The sequence below is a fragment of the Paramisgurnus dabryanus genome, chromosome 7 (assembly GCF_030506205.2).
Source record: "Paramisgurnus dabryanus chromosome 7, PD_genome_1.1, whole genome shotgun sequence".
In the NCBI taxonomy this organism is placed as follows: Eukaryota; Metazoa; Chordata; class Actinopteri; order Cypriniformes; family Cobitidae; genus Paramisgurnus; species Paramisgurnus dabryanus.
Genome location: NC_133343.1, coordinates 46,754,491 through 46,772,268, shown reverse-complemented (window position 1 = coordinate 46,772,268; position 17,778 = coordinate 46,754,491). Strand labels below are relative to the sequence as shown.

General features: G+C 36.4%; 1 long non-coding RNA gene across 1 annotated transcript; it reads left to right on the top strand.

Annotated features, from left to right (window-relative positions):
* The first annotated feature begins 1,274 nt into the window (after positions 1-1,274).
* On the top strand, positions 1,275-2,087 carry LOC135748444 (uncharacterized). The gene is made up of 3 exons (XR_012337080.1): positions 1,275-1,316; positions 1,416-1,547; positions 1,631-2,087. It is a non-coding gene; the product is annotated as an uncharacterized lncRNA (long non-coding RNA).
* Positions 2,088-17,778: the final 15,691 nt, after the last annotated feature.

Below are 17,778 nucleotides of genomic sequence, written 5' to 3'. Positions count from 1 at the left end.
GCTGGACACATCCTTCTACACTGTATGCAAATATGCAACTAGGCCTGTCACGATAACAAATTTTGCTAGGCGATAAATTGCCTCAGAATTTATCGCGATAGACGATAACATTGCTGCTCCGGGACCATTATAATAATGCAGATACACCTTTTCAAAGATCTAGAAACTTTTATTTCTAAACAATAAGTAATACTGGAACTGGAAGACATTTTAAATAACCACAAGAAATGAACAAAATAACAGGATGATTGCGTTTTAGGTGCATATGCATGTTTGTCGTGTTGCCACATAAGTGCTACGTTTTTACCACAAATGCGACATAACGGCTCGTTCAGGTTTAGTGGTTCACCTCGGTCATTAGGTTTAAATCCAAAGTACTCCCACACTGCAGCTGTAGCGTTTGGTTTTGAAACTTGGCTGTTTACACTTGGTATTAAGATGTGTTTTTGATCAGATCACAAGTGGACGAGAGAGACATATCACATTTACACCTGGTATTTAAATCCGTCTCTTTTGTCCACTTTCGACCGCTTCTGTGCTGAATACTGTGAGGGGTGGTCTGTCGAGACGGTGGGCGAGTCTCTCCACTGTCATTTGAACGCCAGCGGGAGTAATTATGAGTTTATATGGACGCAAACTAATATTATATCCACTGCTTGTTTAGCAAGTAAACATGCTGCACAGTATTTTCTACATGTATATGTTAGAGCTTTCTCTGAATTTTCAGCGCAATTGATGAAATAAGATCGCGCAACTTTCACACGCTTGCAAAATGAAACTGCGGAGATCACCCGCTTTAGTTTATCAATGAAAGGCTAAAAATAGCACTGTTCACCTTGTGTCAGAAAAGTCAGAAAAGACGTAAAACATTGTGATCCGATCGATAAAAACGCATGTTAATGACAAGTGTAAACAGCCTCTAGTAAATCCATCTTTTTCTCCAACTCTCGTCTTAACTAGTGTTTTCTCCTGCTACACTTCTCACGCGGCGCTCATCCTCCTCAGTACTCCTACTGTGATAGGCTACGTCAGGAGTCCCCCCTCCCCACACAGATCATGCGACTGACAAATGACTGACGAGGGTTCACTCCTTGTCACTCGTTGCACGGAGCGGTCATCCAGTCTCTTTGGTAGAGAGAGAGAGAGACAAGGAAAACAAACAAGCATGCAAATGTGAATTATCGCGGCCTAAAAAAAATGATCGAGCTCATTTTATTTACCGTGCGATTAATCGATTTATCGTTTATCGCGACAGGCCTATATGCAACATCATTACACACAGTACAAGGAGTCAGACTGGCATATGAGGAGCAAAGGTGTGTAACACATATGATGTATTTAGCTAGTGAAACCACTATCAGTCTTAAATGTGTAACTGATGATGACAAAGTTTTTTTTTCTCTGCATAATCATAGGAACCCAGACAGTAGCATCGTTTCACAATGTTTCCATCACCATCATCAGTGGATGCCTTTGCCGTCCGTAGCCTGAGATTTCAGATTTGCAGCAAAAAACTTGATTTTCCCATTTATTGGAATGCTGTGCAGGTATTTAAGTATTTTAGTAACTGTGTTAAATAAAGTAGTATTTACTTTTACAATAAATTGATTGCTTGTTTATATTTTTAAAGGTTGTACCTTGCAGCCATCCATTACAATGTCACCAAGCCGTAACAAAAGCAGGAGAGGGAAAGTACAAGGCTATGTTCCCAAAACACACAAGTGACATACTGTAAGCAGTAATGTTTTATTTCAAATACATTCATAATTAAAAACTTAATGTATGAAGCAGGGAAATAAATGATCAAAACAAAAGATTTATTGACTGCAATATTTCTACAGTTATGTGGATGATGTGATCAGGCTTGTGTATGATGAGGTATTTGAAGATAAGCTGAAGGAAACCCCGATTCCAATGGACCTGGCATCACAGTTTGAAAGACCTTCAAAGGAGGACGTGATTGCATGCCATCTTCAGTGCAGGGGTTGTCGGAAGCCAGCATTCTGGTCAGGAAGCTCCAAGCATATCTGGAGAACAACACACGACAGGATGATAACCTTATAGTGTCGTCTTAAATAGCACCAGCTGACAAAGCTTTGATATGCCATTTATCTGAATAGATAGCTGTAAGAAGGGAATTGAACAATTTTTGAAAGAAGAGCACAATATGGTTACTAAAGTATGTTTATTTGTATATTGTTTAGCATTTAAATATATATTTGTAATAAATAAAAAAACTTTTGACTGACTACTATATTTTCTTTAAAGTTACATCTTTTGTTCTTTTGGGTACTTTGTTACTATAATGATACTTTAGTGTTATTGGTTTAAAAATGCAACAAAACTTACTCTAGTCCTGCGCCTCAAAGGTTTATAGTCGGTACAATAAATGTTCTGTGTGTAGGGATTTAGACAATTTGTGCTAGTGATGGAAATTTTCGTTCATTTAGGTGACTCGTTCATTTTCAGTTCGTTCACCAAAATGATTCGTTCAGACTCGTTCACTGATTCGTTCAGTGACCATTTCTTAATTTTACAAATATACGCCAATAGGTGGCGAAGATGTGTGTCATTATGTGTTTTAAGACAATGAATGACTTTTTGCAAAAACTCATTAGTTTTTAATAAAGCTCAAATTGTGAAATACTAAGCATAATTTTATCAAGTTACCGAATATATTAAGACACACGTACATTCATAGTACATCTAATCTGGATTTGTTGTAAATAAAGACTCCCGTGCATGCCTCCTCTGGTTCGTCAGTCATCAGATCCTCGTTCACGAATCATATAATTTCGGTCATGTTGTTCAAGACTTCGTTCAGACGCAGATGACTGATTTAAGTTCGGTGAAAGGGTGGATTAAACTATATAGACATATAAAACTATATTAAACAGAAATACCAATTTTTTCAACAGTAATTACCTTGCTTATCATTTGTATTAAGGTAAATAGTCCGCCTAAACATGGTTACTATAACTTTTATTAAAATAAAACCACATGATTCTTTCACAAGATTGTTTACGTTGCACTCGCTATCTATACGATCTCTCTCATTCATTAGGTTGTAACCTGTACCAGTCATTCAGTTTGTTTAAGAACGCGATCTCTCTATCTCTCTCACGTTCGTTCAGACTCAAAACAGCGGCTCGGTCAGTGAAGGGCGTATTCATTCAGTACGTTGAGCCAATCATATGCTCGGCCACAGCTTATACTCGATTGCCATTGGCTCGTAGTTTTGTCACTCTTTGAAGGCGGAAAGAAAGCCGCGCATCATTTGTCCGTGCTCCTCAAGAAGGGAGGGAAATTTCAGTGAACGAGAAATATGAGTCAATGGATGGCGTGAACGAGAACGATTCGTTCACATAAAAGATTCGTTCAAAAAGAACGATTCGTTCACGAACGTAACATCACTAATTTGTGCAAAACCTGGATGATGAATCACGCAGGTAAGAGGCCCTGGAACCTGTTGCATTCTCCTTAAAACCTAGTAAGTAAAGCATAGCACTTATAAGTAAGCAGTCTTTCATAATAAAGTTTACCATAGTAAAATAATGTAGAACTAACATTCATTTCAATTAATACTTTCTTTGTGCTACATTTGGTGTTTCCATATAGTTTGCACAGTAAAATAGTATGTAAGCAGTCTTTTATAATAAAGTTTACTATAGTAAAATAATGTAGAAAATACCAAGTGAAATCGTTTTATAATCATTTCAACAAATACTTTCTATTTGCTACATTTGGTGTTTCCATATAGTTTGCACAGTGATATAGTATGTAAGCAGTCTTTTATAATAAAGTTTACTATAGTAAAATAATGTTAACAAATGAAATAGTTTTATAATCATTTCAACAAATACTTTCTATGTGTTACATTTGGTGTTTCCATATAGTTTGCAAAGTAATGTAGTACGTTATAATTACCTTTTGGATGTCTTTGCAACACATTTTCGTCTTCGTTTAGCATTCTGGCAGAGCTAAGGACACCTAAAAAAGTTAAATCCAATTGCGTTCATTGACGGAGATCGTTTATATCGTAACGGCCGTCTGAACTCTCTGGATCGAGCTTGAAGTGGTAAGGCAGTACAGACACCATCGTTTATAGAGAAATATAACTGCTTGTTTACATTCATGCCTGTGTGAATCTCAGTCATAACCGGAAAACCCACGCGTAGTCAGGGGTGTAACCTTTCAAACACACGCCGAACCCAGTTGACCAATAACAGTTGAGTAGTCATCTGACCAATCCGAGTACACTAGACATTTTGGGAGGCGGAGACAGGAACTAAATCTGAGCGTTTTCCAGAAAGGGAGAAATCGGTGAGGTATGTAAGCAATTTATAAGACTCACAATGCATTAGTTAAAGTTTTAATAACATGTATGTACTATGGGATATTACAATAACGTGCTAACGTGCTAATTTATTAGCATAATAGGTGCTCTTTAACATTCCTCACTAACTTCTTTCTTGAGAGAATCTTCCTTGATGCTCTGTCTTCTCTACAGCGCGAGCGCTTGAGACTCCGCCCACCTGAGCGGCTCGTTTGGATTTAAAGGGATACACACAAAAACAGTGCATTTTTGCTCAGCCCCATAAAGTGCCTATTTTAACATGCCACAATAAATTACCTATAGGGTATTTTGAGCTAAAACTTCACATATGTACTCTTGGGACATCAAAGATTTATGTAATATCTTAAAAACGTCTTGTGGAATGTCCCCTTTAAACATGTCATGTTTTTAAGATGAAGCGCCCGTGTGTGATTTATGACAAATAGTATTCGATCTAAACTTTTGTTTTTAACATCAAAAGTTTCTTATAAACAATCAAGAATTAAACATTTAGATGGGTATGAGTAAACTTATATCTGATAGCGCATGAACCGCTCCGTATTCCGACTGACGGATCTAAACTCTTGCTTTGTAACATCAAAAGGTTATTTATAGACAATACAGAATCAAACATTTTAGATGTGTCTGAGTAAACTTATAGCTAATGTAATATGAACCGTACCTTGTCGTGTTCGTGTCTGTGTGTTCGTGTCTGTTTATGTATGTGTGTGTTTATGTGTGAGAGGCTGTGAGTGTGTGTGCGTTCGTGTGTGTGGCTGTGTGTGTGTGTGTGTGTGTGTGTGTGTGTGTGTGTGTGTGCGTGTGTATGTATGTGTGTGTGTGTGTATGTATGGTTATCACGTGGAAGGGGTCCCAAATGATCAATGGCAGAATTTTTATGAAGCAGAGCAGGCCCTGGTCAGCCTGCGGGGTTAGGTTCAACTTAGGTTAACATGTATCATTGCGTAATAAGAAAACATGAAATTATATTTTACCTATGGTTTGTTACTGATGTTCCTAGTTGTGTGTTTTTTCTTAGGCTAACGTTTTCTTTTCAAACTTAGGCATTCATCTACTTTTGTCTTTTCATACATTGTTCACAGTTTTTCGTCTCTAGTGTCAACTTATGTCTGAGATTTTGTAAACTCATCAGATGTTCTTACTTATTTATTTTCTTAGGCAAACTTTTCTTTTCAAACTTAGGCATTCTTCATACTTTTGTCTTTTCATACATTTGTTCATAGTTTTTCTTAACTAGTTTCATCTTATGTCTGAGATTTTTACAAATGCACCAGATGTTCACAGGTGTGTTTTTCTTAGGCAAACTTTTCTTTTCAAACTTAGGCAGTCTTCATACCTTTGTCTTTTTCATACATTGATCATAGATTTCTTCGCTAGTGTCAACTTATGTCTGAGATTTTGTAAACTTATCAGATGTTCCTAGTTGTGTGTTTTTTCTTAGGCAATCTTTTCTTTTCAAACTTAGGCATTCTTCATACTTTTGTCTTTTCATACATTTGTTCATAGTTTTTCTTCGCTAGTGTCAACTTATGTCTGAGATTTTTACAAATTCACCAGATGTTCTTAGTTGTGTATTTTTCTTTGGCAAACGTATTCTTTTCAAACTTAGGCAGTCTTCATACTTTTGTCTTTTCATACATTGTTCATAGGTTTCTTCGCTAGGGTCGACTTATGTCTGAGATTTTGTAAACTCATCAGATGTTCTTAGTTGTGTATTTTCTTAGGGAAACTTTTCTTTTCAAACTTAGGCAGTCTTCATACCTTTGTCTTTTTCATACATTGTTCATAGATTTCTTCGGTAGTGTCAACTTATGTCTCAGATTTTGTAAACTCATCAGATGTTCTTACTTGGGTATTTTCTTAGGCACGCTTTTCTTTCGAACTTAGGCAGTCTTCATACCTTTGTCTTTTTCATACATTGTTCATAGTTTTCTTCGCTAGTGTCAAAGTAGTGTCTGAGATTTTGTAAACTCATCAGATGTTCTTAGGTGTATCTGCCTTTATCTGCCTGTATCTTCTTTTCTTTGTAAGTGGCAACATATATCTCTGATTGTTTTTATGAATACAGTTTGTTTAATTTCTATCGTTTATGTAACATTTGTTAAACTCTTAAAATTAGTATTAGTTGTTTAAAACAACAAGGCAAAGTATGTTTTAGATTTACTTGCTACATTTTTCACAGCGAATATAGCAATATGTTTGAATCTGTAAACTTGTAAATCCACCAATAGCACGATGTACATAACAAAGTCTGCAAAATAATAATGATTAAAACATGTTATTGCTTAGCGCAATAAACCACATGCACAACCTTATAACATAAAGTGGAGAGGCTGGTGTATGTAACAGCAACGATGCGATGAAACACCACAAAACAAGAGAGGCGACGTTTGTTAAACCACATATAAATTGAGATGCAAACATCTACAACCTGACAAATGTTTTTAATATATTGGAATGCCCGCCGACAGGGGGGGACAAATGAGTCTGTTGTCCCGGGCCCAGGGTGGGGGGGGCCCAGAACTGAAACCTATGGAATAATTGTTAAAAAATAAAGAAAAGATTTGATTCATTTAATTTTAAGTTCAGTACGCTCAAAATGTCCGGTCAGACTCAGCACAAGTTCGGTGCTCAGAAAATAAAATAAAATAAGAAAATATAGGCCTTGTAGAGGAAAATAAAATTCCTAATTCTCCCCATTAGGAATCTGTGACCGCAAATATAGTCACTGCATCGAAATGTGTTTGTGAGTAGAAGTCTGTGCTGTTTGCTGTGAGGTTTTTATGAGAGAAAGCACAAACTATTTGATATTTAATATGTAAAACTTGAATTTGAAATAAAACTTACCGCGGAGAAGATAATGATATCTCTATCATCTCTATTGCAAGTGACGCAACAATTATTTATTATTTCAAATCTGTTTACAAGATAAATATACATTGTGTTGTTAAATAGATGAAATTATCTTGATATAGGCTACATTCATTATGAGAAGCCTTTTCTTTTTACTGTTACACTGTAGACAGTAATATATGTATTTTATATAAAACTCTATGGTCGTGACAGCACATTATCCATTATCTGTTGGTTCATGTTGGTCCAGTTTAATTCAGGGTTATACTTTAATAAAATTTTATTATAAAATATTTTATTGTTTTGTAATATTCACAGCGCACATTCTCTCAGATCGTTTTAAAACATTTTTAATTATTCTGCAAAATTCCGCATAGATTTTGCAAAAGAAATCCGCAGAAATAGCAAAAAATAACTCCTTACACAGATTCCTTTCACAGCTGTACTACTCTTCCAGCAAGTAAACCAGTTCAGATTTGTTTTAAATGGCAAAATAGTTTTTATTTACATTTTAGAGTATTTTTGTTTGTTAACGTTTTTTTGTGATAACCAACAAGCGGTTAGCAGCCGACAGCAAGTTGACGACATGTTTGATGAATTGAACTCTCAAATCAACACTTCACTTGCCTATAATAACAACTATATAAAATATATATTTTCAGCATATCACAGTGTTAGTTTAAACGTTTATTATCAACACACACTATTTCTAAAAAGCGGAGGCAGGTTGCTCTGCTGCTTGCAGCTGCAACAGGTGCAGAAATAAAAAATGAGGGCTATAGCTACAAAACGAAACGAAATAAACATGAAACCGAATAAACATGCAACCTCCCTTATCTTACAACTTCGCTAATCATATATATATATATATATATATATATATATATATATATATATATATATATATATATATGATAGATTATGTCTTGGATGCTGTTTGCATAGATTATGCGCAGTATCCAAGGTTTTAATCTAGTCCTCCATTAATATTTTTTCCCGGTGACTTGAAGGTCCTGCTGTTAAATACGCAACAGCTGCATTGTAAATGTGTGGCTGGCTGTGCTTATAGCGGACTCGTGCTATAGGTTAAAAGTCTTACTACGTTTGTTTTGCAATCATCATCTGTCAAAAGGTTATTTTTAATTAAATTGAAAAGTATAAAATATGGAGAAGCCTAAATAAGCCCGAGGTCCGCCCGCGTATCAGCTGTGACATTAAAATTGGCCCGAAACCCGACCTGAGGGGTGTAAAAAGGTCGGGCCTCGTCGGGCTTGGGCTGAAATACAGGGCTCTACCCTCAGTCGCATTCATTGAGAAATATCTAATGCCTGCTCTTCATGAAAGCTCTTTATAAAATAAGATCCCTCTGGGCTTTTGGTTCAAAGGCGTGCATGTTTGGAGAAATATTTATTTATTTTATATGTTTACTTCAAATTTCTAAAGAGAGGAGTAATATTTATTAATTTTTTTTTGTCCAAACACAGCATAATATTAGCTGAAGTTGTTTTACTGATATTTCCAATAGTCTGTTCATAATTCATACGTGATTATATGATATTTTGTGTCAGTATACAGTGTCACCCTACTGAAAAATCCAGTTAAGTCCAGCATAAGCTGGTGAGCTGGTTTTAGCTGGTCTCCCAGCTTGGTTTTAGCTGGTATTGCTGGTTTAGCAAGCTGGTCTAGCTGTGTTTTAGGCACTTTTTAAGCTGGCCTAGCTGAACTTAGCTGGTCAGGCTGGAAGACCAGCTGCCCTACCAGCTTGACCAGCTTTCCAGGCTGGGAGGACCAGTTTAAACCAGCTACTGCCACCTTAAACCAGCTAAAACCAGCTACCAGCTTATGCTGGTCTTTGCTGGATTTTTCAGTAGGGAGTACTACATTTAACTACTATATAAATGTTTTATACAATGTATAATATGCAATATTTGTGGGTCCTGAATCTGATAATGCCAAATGTCTTGTTACCAGTAAAAAGTAACCTCTAAGATTATCTTGTCCCGGGCCCAGGCAAGACTGTCAGCTGGCCTGTCTATTGGTACCGATTTTAAAGGCTACATGTCCAAACTATTTCAAACATTTGTCAAGTTGTAGATGTTTGCATCTTAATTTATATGGTTTAACAAACCTCGCCTCTCTTGTTTTGTGGTGTTTCATTGCATCATTGCTGTTACATACACCAGCCTCTCCCCTTTATGTTAAAAGGTTGTGCATGTGGTTTATTGCGCTAAGCAATAACGTGTTTTAATCATAATTATTTTGCAGACTTTGTTATGTACATCATGCTATTGGTGGATTTACAAGTTTACAGATTCAAGCATATTGATTGCTATATTCGCTGTGAAAAATTTAGCAAGTAAATCTAAAACATACTTTGCCTTGTTGTTTTAAACAACTAATACTAATTTTAAGAGTTTGACAAATGTTACATAAACTATAGAAATGAAACAAACTGTATTCATAAAAACAATCACAGATATATGTTGCCACTTACAAAGAAAACAAGACGAATGATGAAAACCTATTATTGTCTGAGCAGATACACCTAAGAACATCTGATGAGTTTACAAAATCTCAGACACTAGTTTGACACTAGCGAAGAAAACTATGAACAATGTATGAAAAAGACAAAGGTATGAAGACTGCCTAAGTTTGAAAAGAAAAGTTTGCCTAAGAAAATACCCAAGTAAGAACATCTGATGAGTTTACAAAACCTCAGACATAAGTTGACACTAACGAAGAAATCTATGAACAATGTATGAAAAAGACAAAAGTATGAAGAATGCCTAAATTTGAAAAGAAAAGATTGCCTAAGAAAATACACAACTAAGAACATCTGATGAGTTTACAAAATCTCAAACATAAGTTGACCGTAGCGAAGAAATCTATTAACAATGTATGAAAAGACAAAAGTATGAAGACTGCCTAAGTTTGAAAAGAATACGTTTGCCTAAGAAAAACACACCTGAGAACATCTGGTGAATTTGTAAAAATCTCAGACATAAGTTGACACTAGCGAAGAAAAACTATGAACAAATGTATGAAAAGACAAAAGTATGAAGAATGCCTAAGTTTGAAAAGAAAAGATTGCCTAAGAAAAAACACACAACTAGGAACATCTGATAAGTTTACAAAATCTCAGACATAAGTTGACACTAGCGAAGAAATCTATGGACAATGTATGAAAAGACAAAAGTATGAAGAATGCCTAAGTTGGCTTATTGTGCGCTTTGGATAATTTAAGTGAATGTAGACATGTCTAAACAACAGAAAACGCGTCTAGGATGCAAAGGCATATACGGAAGCACTTGGACTACAAGAAAATGTAAGATATTTCGAGAAATTACAATTTATAGGCGGTGCAGATTCTTACGAGTTAGCTCCCTCTTCTAGGATCCGTGACGACACGGCGATTCTTCCTTCAGTTGCATATCCCGATATATTCAACTACCTGGTTTTCATGCCGAGCCCATATGTCAATGTCAGCTTTATTTATATAGCAAATCTAAAATAGTCAGTGTCCTACCAAAGTGCTTTACTGTAAAATAAGCACACAGTAAAACAATAAAAGCAATAACTGTTTTTACTATTAAAAATAATACTATCACTACTACTATTATATCACTACTATTTTACTATTTACAATAGAAAATTTGTAATGAGCAATTAAGCAAACTGGCATAAAGGCATTGCAGCGCAAATTTTAGTTGTGTAAGTACATTTTGTGTAAACACTAAAAGTACATATTAAAGAGCCACACAGATCCAAAGTCAAAACTGACCTGTATTGCAACGAAAACTATGACCCGCCCACTGCTAGTTAGTGTGTGTAAACATCAGCTCACGCTGTGTTTTCAGTTTGTGTTGTTTTCACTACCAAAGGAGACTTTTTCAAGGAGGGCTATACTAAACGTGTCTGGCTGTGAAGAATCAGTGGTTAAAATAAATTTTGAATGGAGGGATTTAGACGTTTGGCAATGAAAGATGGTTCAGTACCCACTTTATTTGGAACCACATGCGTCTCCTAACCTCAACCTGTAAGTATGATTATAGCTCCATACTTGCTTAAATGAGTTTAAAATGTCTATCATCATTTTTATTGCTTGGATTAATGATGAATGATGTCGTTGTTGGAGAGTCACGTTAGCAAGCGGTTAACGCATGCTGCACTTTCGGTTTTGCTATGACCCGGTTATATTACATAAATGCTTAAATGAGTGTAAAATGTCTATAGACGTTTTTATTGCTTGGATTAATGATGAATGATATCGTTGTTTAAACTCTTAATTTACTGTCAGAGAGTCACGTTAGCAAACGGCTAACACATGCTCACTTACGGTTTTGCTATGACCCGGTTAGTTTACATAAATGCTTAAATGAGTGTAAAATGTTGGTTTCAATCGTCGTTGTTATTGCCTGGATTAATGACGAATGATGTGTATTGAGCACGAGGTCAATACATGTTGCACTATTGTTGGTCTGTGCCACTGATCTTTGGTCTGTGCGACTGATCTGTGATCTGTGCAAAGACACTCTGTCAGTTGACCAATCAGAGCAGACTAGGCTACTGAAAGGTGGGGTTTAGGCAGACTTGAGTCGTTGAACGGCTTCACACGAATCGTTTGGGGATCTCTGAAAAATGGGGTAATTTTAAATGTATATTTTGAGAAAATTACTGTGTTTTTTGACCTTGCATGCATTTAAACCTGTTGTCCGGGACTTATAAACAGTGATAGGATGCTTAAAATTGTCATCTTACTGGCTCTTTAAATACTCTTAATAAAGCACAACAAGTAGAAGCATAATTGTTTTATACTTTATGGACTTCAGTCATATTTCTAATACACTACTACTATTTTTCCTGAGCTTTGCCAACCACAAGCGCCTCCTCTGATAATTTCTTGCATTCCTTTCCGTGGTTTTTAATAACTTTTGGAAGTCGATAATATTCCAAATGTTTTTCTCAATCTGTCCTATTGGTACAACCTCAAACACGGCAATAATTAACCATTTTCCTTGACGACGTTTGGGAGATACTGCAGTGCCTGTGCTCTGTTGTGATGCGGAGTGCATCCAATATGGCGTCTTCCGCGCTGATGACGCGCCGTGAAAACCCTCTATAGGTAAAATATAATTTCATGTTGGCTTATTACCCAATGATACATGTTAACCTAAGTTGAACCTAACCCCGCAGGCTGACCAGGGCCTGCTCCGCTTCATAAAAATTCTGCCATTGATCATTTGGGACCCCTTCTATGGAGCGAATTTTGTGCCAACATTTTACAAACAAATCCAGAATTTTGCAAACAAACCCAATCTGCTTTGCAAAGGGAAAACTTGACTCGCAAACAAACAGAAAACGCTTTGCAAATAATAAAGGTGATTTGAGAGAAAATGCAGAAGTGTTACAAATATGTACTGTGTTTTGTAAATGTGATGTGACCATGATTTTTTCACAAATTTGGCCATGATTTTCTCACAAATGGGACCATGCAATCCAAAACCGCAAATGGCGCTGTTTCAACTTTTTCAGGCATTGGAAAAAAACCAGGGGAAAGCCCTAAATTTTAACGTACATATCACCCCTGACAGTGGCAGCAACTGAATAAAGACATTTCATTTGTCGGGCTTCATTCTGTTAATCTCACTGAATTTATTGTAAGTGTTAATAATAATAAATGTTTATTAATAGTAAACAAATTCTGTGTGTCAAGACATTGAATTCAACTTACAATGCTTATCAAAAGATGAAGGATAATAAATGAAAATCTTTGGAGAAAGAGTGTGGTAGGGACATAATAAACCCAACATCGGCTGTCTGGACAGAGTGGCCAGTTCAAGCAACAGTAACCAACCAACCAGGATCATAGTCATTTGAGCACTCTGAACAAGATAAACTTCTACAAAATGTTAATCCTTTTAAAATTGGTCTTAGCTTGTCAGGCTAGGAGGACCAGTTTAAACCAGCTTCTTTCACCCTAGCCAAGCTGGCAAAGCTTCCAGCCTAGTCAAGCTGGTTTGGGCTGGTGTGATCAGCATGACCAGCTACAGTATAAAAGCAAAAATCCTTCTAATACTTAAGCTAAAACCTAAGCTAAAACCAGGTTGGAACACCATCTTGAACCAGTCAACCAGCATATGCTGGTATTAACTGTTATTTTTCTGCAGGGAATATAATACATTTTATTTATAATGCACTTTTTAGAACTCAAAGCACCATAATATAAGAGATTCTCAGGAACAAACACATACAACAGTAAACAAGTTAGTAATAATCATTTAGCAATAGTAAGCTATTTTAAAAGGATAAGTCTTTAAGGATCACTTAAAACAGTCCAGTGATGGTGAGTTCCTATCACCAAAAGAAGAGAATTTCAGAGACAGAGAATTTAGAGAATCAGACGGGTATAGGGATTGACAATTGCAAATGTATAGAATTCAGATGGAATTCAATGTCTTTACACCCAGAATGTGTTTACTATTAAAGGCCGTGTTGCAGGTTAACCACCACTGTTGATTAATGGGTACATAAATCACTCAAGATATGTATATCATTTTTAAAATGTCTCAAAAAAGGTCTTAAAGACCCCTTTTTTTAATGTTTTTGGTATTAACGTTTTTTTTTTAAAGTAATTCGGCGATGACGTCACGTTGGGTAGAAGTAGATGAAAGCCTCAGCGAGAGCCATAGAGATAGATGAGACATTTATTGCCGTTTTAATAATACTTATGTTTATAATATGGAAATCATATATACATAATAGGAAATATATAATGTGGTATACTGCAAAGTTACCCTGCAAATTATTATTTATGATATATGTGGAGATAAATAAAACTTAGCAAATCTGTTGATTCAATCCATTCATGTCCTGACCACCAGGCTAGAGAGTTTTAAACCTCCTTAATCCACACTTACTAGTCTATCATATAATATCTTAAATATATTTTTATGTGAAATAAAAGGAAGTTTTATTTCGGTCAGCAGCTGCAGCGGGCTTGAATCCGACCGCATACTGGAATAAACAGGCGTTCGGCGGCTTTTAACATCAAAGGATGACAGGCTAGAAACCAATCACTGATCCCCGTATTTTTATAAATCCTGGACATGATTGGACCGGCTGAACGGGTTGAGCACTTTTATATTTGTTGAGCAGAGAGGCTGCACAGTTTGACCAGCGGGCTGCGGGAACCGGCCGCACATCAGACCGACAGACGGTGTTTCTAATAAAACTCCCAATGTATAACTATTATCAGACCGGCCAACCGGGAAAGTTCCGACTCTCCCGACTGACACTCCGCTACTGCCTGTAGGGAAATGTGTGCGTTTTGATCGGTGTTCAAGGCTCTTACCCCGCGACCAGATGTGACGACGTGATGCCTCACTCAGCTTCCAGGATTTGAGTCATGCTGCCTGAATTCGTTTGTGCTGAAGATCGCATACAACCATTTCAGCAGGATTATGGTCCCCCTCAAACCAGCACGCACGAGTATGTTAATTGTTTGTTTACTTTCTACAAGAAGTTATGCTAACGCTATCTGGCTTTCTGCCTATCTCTCTATACTAGCCCATCTATCTATCTATCTCTCTATACTAGCCCATCTATCTATCTATCTGTCTGTCTATCTATCTATCTATCTGTCGTTCTGTCTATCTAGTCTATCTATCTAGTCTATCTATATCTATGTATTTATCTATAATTTGCATTGATATAATCTGAATATTGTACTTTACTCATCCTCTCTAGTCACTCTCCATGCTCTTAAGGCAAATTCTCTCCCCAACGTGACGTCATGCAGTGCGTTGAGGGGGAAAGGAGAATCCTTGCAAACCGCTGTACTATTTCGTTTTGTATTCCGTTTTGTGATAACCAACAACATAAAATACAATGGATAACAATTAAAATGTTTATTATCAACAAGCAAATTGCCCAAATTCGTGGAAAAATTTTACCTGCAAAACGCCCTTTAACAGACATTTATTATTATCAACACTTTCAATAAATCCAGAGATTAACAACATGAACCCCGAAAAATTAATTTTGTCTTCATTCAGTTGCTGGCACTGTCAGGGGTGATATGTAAGTTGAAATTCATGGCTTTTCAGGGAGACTAGTTGAAAATGCCTGAAAAAAGTTGAAACAGCGCCATCTGCTGTTTTGGATTGCATGGTCACATTTGTGAGAAAATCATGGTCACATTTGTGAGCAAATCATGGTCCCATTTGTGAGAAAATCATGGTCACATTTGTGAAAAAATCATGGTCACATTTACAAAACACAGTACATATTTGTAACACCTCTGCATTTTCTCTCAAATTGCCTTTATTATTTGCAAAGCGTTTTCTGTTTGTTTGCGAGTCAAGTTTTCCCTTTGTAAAGCAGATTGAGTTTGTTTCCAAAATGCTGGATTTGTTTGTAAAATTTTGCACAAAATTCGCTCCATACCCTACCACGTGATAACCATACACACACGCACGCACACGCACGCACACACACACACACACACACACACACACAGCCACACACACACACGAACGCACACACACTCACAGCCTCTCACACACAAAGCCACGAGCGCATAAACACACACATACATAAACAGACACGAACACACAGACACAAACAAAACACGGTACGGTTCATATGACATTAGCTATAAGTTTACTCAGACACATCTAAAATGTTTGATTCTGGATTGTCTATAAAGAACCTTTTGATGTTACAAAGCAAGAGTTTAGATCCGTCAGTCGGAATACGGAGCGGTTCATGCGCTATCAGATATAAGTTTACTCATACACGTCTAAATGTTTAATTCTTGATTGTTTATAAGAAGCTTTTGATGTTAAAAACAAAAGTTTAGATCGAATACTATTTGTCATAAATCACACATGGGCGCTTCATCTTAAAAACATGTCATGTTTAAATCAGAAGCGTTCTAAATCTAAACTGCGGACAGAATTACATTTGTTGTATAATACACATTTGGAGGTTAGGAGCCACAATGAATACAAACCAGAAAATGGGGGTAAAAACTTTAAAAAGTTTATTTTTAAAACCACAGATATGTGTGTGCATGTGCTTATTGCACTAAGCAATAACGTGTTTTAATCAGAGACTTGGTTAAAGACTTACCTAAATCTAAAATAAACTTTATTTTGCCAGAGCGGACAGAATTACATTTATTAAGATTATTTTAAAACGGCATCTGTGAACTGTGGGATTTTTATGTTGTTTTATTAATCAGTATGTCATGTTATAATTCATATGTGCCATTATGCATTCTGTGCTGAGATATGTGAGAAACTGTCTGTGTGAGTGGAAAGTTACTAAAGAGGGAGTAGCTGATGTGTGTGTAAAAGCTGAGAGGCTGTTTCAGTCGGGGGTAGAAAACTTGCAGATGACAGAACAGATGGTTTCAATAAACAAGTTGCTTGCTTTATAACTATGTTACATTTAGAGAAAGTGAAAATTAGTATGTTTAACTAATGAATGCATTTAACCAATTTATGAACAATGGAGTATTGTTGTGTTGTTGAATAATTATGTTTTACATATTTACTGCCTACATTTCATGATGATTGCCAAAAGTGTTAAAGTTACAAAGATGTCCAAATAAGGACATAATGCCTTAGGGAATAGAATGGTCTGTGTATGTCTCTCTGTCTGTGTGTGTGTGGTATACAACCCCCACAGGCTACAGAGGTATGTGGTGATGGCGTCAAGATAAGGAGGCCAGCCTGTTCAGGGGGAGGAGGAATCTGAAGAGAGAACGACGATATATACTCATGTTATTTCTTGAGCTGGCTGTTCGTCATGGCCTGCTGTAGGACTTGAGACGACCCAGCATGCTGTAAACTTTTTCATTTCTGATCAATAAATATTCAATTTAGATATTTGTGTCTTTCTCAAATTATGAACATGCTTTGGACGCCTTAGAAGTCCAACAATTGGTGACCACGACGTTTTTGGAGGGAAAGACGGTTAAGACAGTTCTGAATTATTAAAGATCGAGTAAGGGAGGACTCCTTTCAACACGAGCGCGCTCATCTAAATAAGGTAAGCAGAAACCTGTTTTATCAAATTCTGCTATTGGAAATACCAAATTAATTGTGTTGATGGGGAGATCCAAACTGAAGTTTAATAATTGAATGAAAAAGATCAGATTGAAAAACTTAAAAGAATAAGAGATATAAGTTTGGGTTAGAGGCCCTCGGGTTAGAGTCCCGTAAATTTATTATTTTTGGGTTAAAGTCCCTCGGATTAGAGTCCCGTAAATTTATTTTTGGGTTAAAGTCCCTCGGGTTAGAGTCCCGTAAATTTATTATTTTGGGTTAAAGTCCCTCGGATGAAAGTTCCGTAAATTCTGATTTTAATATTTCTTTACTGGTTTGAATTTCTGTGAATAAGCCTGTGTTTTGTTGAATAATTTCTTTACCTTACTGATTTGAGGTTCTGTGAAATATTGTATTGGGAATTCTCCTGTGTTGTGTTGTATTGCTGTAAATTTGGTGTTATATACAGTGTGTAAAAATTAACACTAGCACTACCGGAATTCTATAACTACTAGA